The sequence below is a fragment of the Tamandua tetradactyla genome, chromosome 6 (genome assembly GCF_023851605.1).
Source record: "Tamandua tetradactyla isolate mTamTet1 chromosome 6, mTamTet1.pri, whole genome shotgun sequence".
Lineage (NCBI taxonomy): Eukaryota > Metazoa > Chordata > Mammalia > Pilosa > Myrmecophagidae > Tamandua > Tamandua tetradactyla.
This window is the reverse complement of record NC_135332.1, coordinates 73,566,091-73,574,810: the sequence shown is the minus strand read 5'-3', so window position 1 is coordinate 73,574,810 and position 8,720 is coordinate 73,566,091.

The window sequence follows — 8,720 nt, the reverse complement described above, 5'->3', positions numbered from 1 at the left end:
GCCGTCACCACCTTGAAATTCTCTATCGTTGTCTTTGAACTTGTGTGTGTTAAGTGATGTCCAGCGGTCCCTGGGCTGCCCTGTGAGCAGAGGAGACAGGCAGTATCTGTGTCCGCTGCCTTTCTGGCCACCCCCATGTATATGAGACTCACGATTCCCCATGAGCCTGGGATCCTAGTGGACCACAATGCGTGTTTGCTTAGCGAGACCCAAAGTGAGGACGAGGTGAGCGGGTGAGTGGGCAGGCCCTTTCCACAGGAAACATCTTGCTTCGAATGTGGAAACAGGGCAACAATCTTCTAAGAGGCACAAATGATCCTTTATCTCACCACGACCTTTCTTACTTGTGGTGCTTCTTGTGTGAGCCACCACTCAAAATGGTGGCATAGAAGGACAGGGAAAAGTAAGGCAAACACAATCCCTTTTTCCTTCCAGCCAGGGCTGGAGAGAGCTGGGGAGTGTGCGCGTCCTGAGACATGAGATAAAAGTGGCTGATTCCATTTCGTGTCCATTTTTTGTACCTTCCTGGTAAGAACAGAATCCACCCATAATAAGTGCTGCAAAATGCAAATTGTCTGCTTTTGGTGATTCTGTGTTAGGGTCAAATGCTCTGGTCTCTGCATATAAAACTGTCATTGCATAATATAAAGAAAAATGGTAAAGTTCATGCTAATAATTTTTAATTTTAATTTTTTTTTTTTACTTGGAGTGCCATTCAATAGTAGATAAAATACCACAACAGGTTGTGAGACCGTGGGGAGAAAGGGAAAAGCTTTGTTTTCTGGTGCTTTTGACGGCGCTGCCATGTGGTGCCCCTGCAGTGATGGAGCAGCTCCCTCCTTCCCTGTGGGTCTGGGGAGCAGGGCCTGGGCACCTCTTGGGGACTCACTGACTGGCTGTGTGGTTCCAAACCCAGTGCACTCATCCACCGAGGAGCTCACAACACGAAGTGTCCCCTTCAGGACGGCCAACGGGGGATGGGGGCCTCCAGAAAGGGCCAAGAGTGGCTGCCGCAGGAGCTGAGGCTGGAACTGGGAGACCCGGGACTCCTGCCTCCTGGACCTCCCCTGCTGCCCTGCAGTGTTGAGGCGGGAGGTTTCTCTCTATGGCTGCGGAAGGGAAGAAAGCTCGGGGGCCGGCTGGGCTGGGCTCAGGGGCGTGGGAAAAGGGTGTGGACCAGGGGCCTGTGGTCTTGAAGCCTCTACCTGCCAGGACCTGGCCGACAGCCACCCCGCTTCCTGCCTGGGATGGAGGGAGGAGGTTCTCTTTCTCCGGGCCACACCCCGCAGCTGGCAGCATGAAAGGGCCAGCTGGCCTGGAGGGCCTGGAGGGGGCGGGCTGGAAGGAGGCCTGAGCCAAGGAGTCATCCTGGGTCCCCAGTTCCCTACCGGACGGACGGCGGGGTCCCTGCTCTCAGGCCAGGCTGCAGCCCGCTCTCATCCCTGGAAACTGTCTGCGTCCCGGGCCCACCTAGGAGGCCAGAGACCCTAAGGGGCCCTGGGCTTGGGGCCCAGCACCCCACCTGCCTGGAAGTGCCTTGAAACCTGTTTTATCACAAAACTTCATCCAAACACTGCCTGCTGCTCTCTAATACGTCTGCTTTTCCAGCCACAGCGAATAGCAGCCGGCCACCACAGGGCGCCTGGGCATGGCCAGCTGCCCCCATGCTCAGGCCTGGGGAGCTGCGAGCCTGCCACGTGCAGACGTGAATCTGGCACAAGTGTGTCTTGCACAAGTGTGGGTGGTGTCGGCTAAGAGGAGGTGGTAGCCGCGGGGAAGCTGCTATGGCTGCTTCCCAGAGGAGGGGGTGGGTGGGTGCAGGAGGGGGCGTCCCTCCCACTCATTAAGCACCTGCTGTGTCCAGGTTTACGGGTGTGGGAAGCAGGTGGGGGCAGGTCAGCACTATCTCCCAGCTGAGGAACAGGTAGGTAGAGACGTGGTCCAGTCCCCTGGCCGGCAGGTGGGATGGGGATGTGAGCCTGGGCTGGAACCACCTGTCCTTTCAGCAGCCACTTGGCTGAATGAGACCTGGAGAAACTGAGGCATGCAAACTTGTTGGTTTTGGCTGTCTTCTCTCCCAGGCGGCACTGTCAGCCTTCTGAAGCAGCAGAAGCTGCTACTACCCCAGGTATCCTCACCTGTCAGAGCTTCCCCAGGTGTGTGTGTGTGTGGGGGGGTGGATGGGGAGGGGACAGGGGCCTGGATGTGCACCTGTTGGGGGCATCTGGTCAGCCATGGCCTTACAACTGGCTTCTCCTGGCATCCGGGACTCTGTCCGCCCCCTGCCCCTGCCCCTGCCCCGCAGCCATCTCTTGCTTCCCCGGACCTCTGTCTCCAAGAGGGCTGGCCTCTCTCCAGAGCCCAGCCCCTGTGCCTCTCCCTGGGAGCAGAGGGGCTGCGACCCTAGGAGAACCTGTCCCGTCACTCCCCCGCGCCTGCCCGCCCCCATCACTCACCAGCTGTCACGGTGCTAATCACCCGGCTCCATCTGCTCGGGGTGCACAGCTGGGGAAGCTCTCGGAGGCCCCCCGCCCAGGCACGTCGCATTCCTGCATACCTCCCTGTGGCCACTGTCCTGCCCGCCCGTGGGCAGCTGGGGGATGGGGGTGCAGGGGGCTGCACCTGTGGGACGGGGGCAGGGGCCCTGGGCCCCAGAACACCCAGCTGTCTCCCCCTTTCCCCCTTATCGGGGCCTGTGCCGCAGTTCAATAAAGGGGAGTCAGCACTTCATGGGTCGGGGGTCCTGGGGCACCGAGAGGACAGCTGCGGGGGGGGGGGGGGTGTGCAGTGTGAGGAGAGGCACCTCCTGCCACCCCTGCTCCAGGGGACTCCCCACAGGCGAGACCACTGAGTGTCTCGAGTTGCCCCCCACCCTCCACGGACTGAGCAAGGCCTCAGGAGGAGACTGGCCCAGGGGAACATGGCTTTCGGGGAAACAGGCAAGGAGAGGCCTGGTCCCAGGGCGAGCAAGAGAGAGAATGGGCCTGAGAGGAGGAACCACGGCCCAGCCCGCGCACACTGCCCCTGCTCCGTGGATATCCCTCCTGGGTCCCCGGTGGCCATCAGGGTCCAGCGCTCAGCCACCATCATGTCCTCTCCTCTCTCTGTAGCGTGACGCACAGACTTCCTGCTCAGTCTCTGGGCAGGCCCTCTGCAGTATCCCAGCCAGGTGAGCCTGGGAACCCCACGTCCCCCACAGCAAAGGGGGCCCTGAGAGTCAGCTGGGCGCAGGAGGCTCCGGGAGGGGCGCAGGGGCTGAATGTGGCCGAGTTCCCAGCTCTGGAGTCCCAGCTGAGGGAGGACAGAGGCCCAGGGTGCGCGGGGTGGCCGGACTTCCAAACCCCAGGTGTGGGTAGGGCCTTGCTCCGTCCGAGACCCCGGGAGGCTGCCCCCTGCATCCCGTAGCTGCTGGTGTTGCCAGCCTCGGGGCTGGGTCGGTGGACGCCCGTTTCCGCCTCTTCCTTGGTCCTCGCACACCCCCACCCTCACCCCCACCTGGCGTCTCTGCCTGTCTCCATTCTGCCCCCACGACCTCATCTGAACCAGTTCTCAAGGACTCTACTTCCAAACAGGGCCGCATCCTGAGGTTTTGGGTGGACGTGAATTTGGGGGGATGCTGTCCACCCCGAACACTTTGGGGAGCCAGGTGTGTGTGGTCACCCCCCCCCCCCCCCGCTGTGCCACCTGCCGTGTCTGGGCTGACATTCCAGAACTATGTGTCCAGACAGCTTTCCCCTCGTGTCTGGAATTTTTAGGAAAGGGGGAAAGAATGCAGATGAACACAGTTTTCCATCTCGTCGGACTCTGAAGCGCCCGCTCTAATTAGGAGATGACAATGGAAGATTTGGGGGACGCTCCTCCTGCTGGCCATGACGACAACCTGCAGCCTTGCTCGGGGCTGGGACAGCAACGCGTGCGAAGGGCATCCGCAGAGGCCGCGCGGACCCTCCAGCTCTGCCGGTGGCGCCGATGCCCGTTCCCCGAGGCTGCCATCCCTGCCTGGGGTGGGGGATGGTCTTCAGGGGCCCTCCTGGACCCGTGGTGGACTGTCCCATCCCCGAGACCCAGGAGGGGTGGCCCCAGGTGGGTGCCCAGCTCGTGCTTCTCCCTGTGAGGTCTGCAGGGAATTGAGACCCGAGACCCCCAGAGCTCAGCAGGTGGGCCAGCCAGGAGTCGGGCCTGGAGTGCTGCAGGTACCCAAGTGTCCCTTGTCCTTTCCCCTGGGGTGACCTGAATCATCTCTGTGGGTCCGGCCCACCAGCTGGTGGACGCAGGGACAGGATAGCCCTCCACCCAGAGGCCCGGGTGCCTGGGTGGGGCTCCGTGGGGTAATGAGATTTGGAGTCAGGATGACCCATCCTCACATCCCAGCTCAACTCTTACGAGCGATGCAGCCTTGAGCAAATCACCTCGCCTACCTGAGCCTCAGTTTCCCTACGGTAAACTGGGGTTAGGGACTGCCTTTGACCATCTCTACCAAGAGACTCCAAGCAACAGTGGCTTAAACCACAGAGGGTTTGCCTCTCACAGCGGCCCAGTGGGGGTGGTGCCTCCCCTCTCACCGGGCTTGGGACGCTCCCCTATCACCACGGCCTCCATTCTCTTGGTCCCAGATCTGTTCATGCCTCGGCAAAGACTCCAGAGCTGGCATTTTAGTGGAGAGATGGACAGTAAGCACTGGACATAATAGGTAGAAGTACGTGAAAGTATAAGTTAGAAGGACACGTGCTACGGGAAGCTTGGAGCAGCATAGAGGGTTAGGGGTGAGGGTGTCAAAGAGCTACAAACCGGATGGCTCCAAACAACAGACTCTCTCTGTTCTGAGGCTGGAGGTCCATTTGGAGGTGCCAGCTGGCCAAGCCTCTGACACCTCTGAACCCTCCCGGCTTCTAGCGGTGGTGGCGTCCTTGAGGCTTTGTGACTGTGCAGCTGCAGCTCCCCGTCTTTTGCCTCGGCCGTCACAGGGCCTCTCCCCTACGTGTCTGTCTCCTCTTGTTGGAAGGACCCCAGTCTACTGGGCATATCAGATCAAGGGCTCACCCTCCTCCAGTATGGCTCATCTTAAGACACCTGTCAAGGGCTGTATTCCAAAGCAGGTTGCATCCTGATGGGCTGGGCCTCCCCAAGTCTTTCTGGAGGACACGCTCCACCCTTAACAGGTGAGCAGAGCGGGCGTCTGGAGACGTTAGAGGTGAGCAGAGGAGTGAAGGATGTGAAAGGCTTGACCTGCCACTGTGGGGCCTGTGCTGCAGGCAGAGGAGCTGCCTAGTAACAAGGCCTGGAGGAGGCCCAGAAAGGAGTGGAATCTGTGATGGGGAAGCTTCCAGGGCAGACTGGGCAGGCCTGAGCTTTACGGTGAGTGGGTGGGGGCCAACAGAGGGTTGGGGCAGAGAACCACATGATCCGATCCGAGGCTGGTGGCAGCAGGCAGGACAGTAAGATGGACTCTGCAGCCATCCAGGACAGTGACAACAGGAAGTAGGGGAGGTGGGGGGGAGGGGATTATCAGAATCTTGGGCATCAGAACATGGACTCGACAAGGTTTTTCCTGACAGATTGGATGAGGAGTGTGACTGCAAGAGGAAAACGCCATGGTGACTACGGGAGCTCCGGCCATCACATCTGCATTCCAGGCAGCAATAGGAGGAAAGGGCATAAATGGACTACTTCCCAGAGGTCTGCTCACATTGGTCAGGTCTTAGTCATGTGACCATCCCTGGCTGCCAGGAGGACCAGGAAAGACTCTTTTAGCCAGAAATTGTAGGATGGTTGAGATGCTATGTAACGATGGCTTAGCCCAGAGTTGGCTCCTGGTGGGCCTCGGTGTCAGTGGCAAGTTGTGCCCACCACAGGGTGAGGTGGCATTCCCAGAGAGTGCCAGGATGTGCAGCGCTCGCCTCTTGGAGGGAAGGGAGGGTCTGGGCAGGGCTTGTGGGCTTCTCTTGAGAGCTGCTCAGCAGCTGGTATGTTGGAGACAGACATACTGGACTGTCCCACCGGCTCCAGAGTGTGGTCACGGGCAGGTCCAACCTTCTCCTGACCAGGGAGGAAACCGAGGTCAGGTAAGTGGATGTGACCTGCCCATTGTCCCTCTGCCACTGAAGGCCGCATTAGAAGAGCGATCCCCCACTCTGGGGTGGCGTTTTCATTTCTGGGGCTCACAGAGGGACAAGTAGCTCTGAGGGTGTGGGGCGGATACTCTCACTTCTCTGGCAGGCTGAGAAGGACGTGGAGGACGCAGGGGAGGAGGCGGGGTGTCTTCCCAGCCTCTTCACCTCCTCCCTCCCCTCAAGAGGACCTCTGGGTGAGGAGCCTGACTGGGACGGCAGCCTGGGCCCCAAGCAGTCTAGGGGGCGAGCTCACTCCATGCTACCAGCTGTGCAGAGGTGTCAGGCCCTGCCCAGACCCCACGGTGTGCCCACCTGCCGTGCAGGGGACACAGGCCACCAGGGCCTGTGCCAGCGGCACAGGTGAGAAAGCACCTAACCACGGCGGGCAGGTAGGGGCGAGGTGACACCACCAGCCCACAGGCCTCAACTTTGACATGACAGTGCCCCCGTAGCCCCCAGTCCAAGGCTGGCTCACTGAAGGCCTGCTGGCTTCCTCCAGGCCACCCTCTGAAGCACCTACAGGCTGGTGGACATGGGTTCCCGACCTGCCTCTCCCAGAGCTGGGACTTGGTGGCCTGGGTCCCTCAGCAGGGCTTTGGGGCCTCTGATCTATAGGAGCGAGCCCCTGGCCTGGGTGGTCTCCAGGGCTGCCCCCCCACCCCGGGCCGGGCTGGGAGTAGCCTGGGCCCGAGAATGTGTTCTGAGCATACAGGGTGCGAAGGGGAACAGGGAGTCTCCTTGACAGCAGCCATAGCTTTGGGGAGTCATGGGGATGTGCGGGTGCTTGGGGTGGGGGTGCCTGCACAGAGGGCTCTGCCAACTGCCATCCTGAATTCGCTGGAGAAAACACCCCATGACCCTCCCTGCCCTGCCAGCAGCCTGGGGCGGGTCTCCCCAGGTTTGAGAGGTGGCTGGAGGGGCGTCTGGACCAGGCTGCAGGCAGGGAGGAGTTGTGGGTGCCCTCCCCAGCTCTCACTCCCCTTCCTGCCTTCCAGGAGAGGGTGGGTGGGCCTGGCAGTCTCAGGCTCCCTTCTCGGATGGCAGAGCTGTCCCCCACACGCCCCTCAGCTGCCGGCCCCTGCTCTTGCTGACGACTGGGTCAGCTGGCCCTGTGCTGCCCTCTGGGTGCCTGGGCTGCAAGGGCTGGAGCAGGGCAGCTGTGAGGGTGCAGGAGGCCAGTCTGGCCCCGGCAGAGGTGGGGTGGAGGGAGACCTGCCTCCCAGGGTTCTCGCCCTCCCAGTATCTCTGGACATAGAGCCCTACTAGTGGGTGCTGCAAGCCAGGCTGTGGGAGGAGGTGCAGCAGCCAAGGGCTTTACAAGGGGTGGGGGTGGGGGTGTCTCAAGGCCACCAAAGAGAGAGGCCGCTGGAGGCCGGGGTGACCCGCTCAAAAGGCGTCGAAGGCCCACAGCCCCTGCCTGCCCCAGGGCGGTTCTCTCACCGGCTCAGCCCACCCTCTGTTCCCCGCCCGCCCTGTGCCTAGGCCGCTCTGCTGGCTGCACACAGACTATCTCCCTGCACCTCTCCAGCTGGGTAGGGGGAGCCCAGAGATAGGAGGGAAATACCCGCTTCCTCCCACAGCCTTTCCTCTCCTCCCCCTCCTATCTAGCCCATTTTGAAGGACACTCGGGGCTGGTGGAAGGGCAGAGCCCACCCCCTTCCTCTCTCCTCATCAAGGTCGACCCCACCCACAAACCCCAAGGTCGGGGCCTCTCCTCGCAGAGCCTGTCATCCTCGTGTTTTTTGGCGCATCCCTTGGATGCGGCCTCCAGCGCCAGCCTGTCCCCCGCCTGCTGCTGAGCATGTTCCCACCAGGACCGCTGCCAGCTGTGCTGGGAGAAGGGCTGCAGATGCTCTCCCACATCCATGCTGTCCTGGGGGTCATCAGCTTTGTGGCTCTGGGTTATAGAACCAGCAGGGAGAAGAGGGCTGGCCCCAGCCTAGACCCCTCCTTCCATCAGACACCGCTTTGGGGCAGCTGGACGGTGGGGGTGGGGTGCAGGAGCCTCAAGTCTCAGCTCACAGACAGGAAGTGCCAAGGCACAAGATCCCCCAGGGAGCAGAGGGCAACGGGGTTCCCCCAAATTCCAGCAATTGAATCGGGGGGGAACTTTTAACCCTGCTCACAGGGGTGATGGAAACTCAGCTCACCTGAGGCTCTTTGGGGAACCCTGGGTAGAGGACGGGAGCTCCATCGGGCAGGAGCTGGCACCCCGATGCCCATATAGCCCGCAGCTCCCCGGGGCCCCCATGACTGATGCTCAGGGGCAGCACGGAGGCCCAGCTGGACAAGCCAGGGGTGACCCCATGATGGTGCTTTCTGCAGGGAGAAGGGGTTAGCCCTCCCTGGGTGTCTTGTGTGCTGGGGCTTTACATGCAGCCCCAATTTATACCGTGGCTCGGACAGGCTTACCTGCCCAGGTAACCTGGACCAGGCTGGCTCGTGACTCTCTTGGAATCCAGCCCCCTATCCCGGGCTCCCTCCAAAACAAGCCGGTGGCTCCTCCATGGGTTTCCTTCATTTTGTTCTCATTCATCACTTAAAAAAAAAAAATCTATAAATGCCTAATTTATTTTTCAGAAATTACGCTTATCAAAAATACCCTCCGGG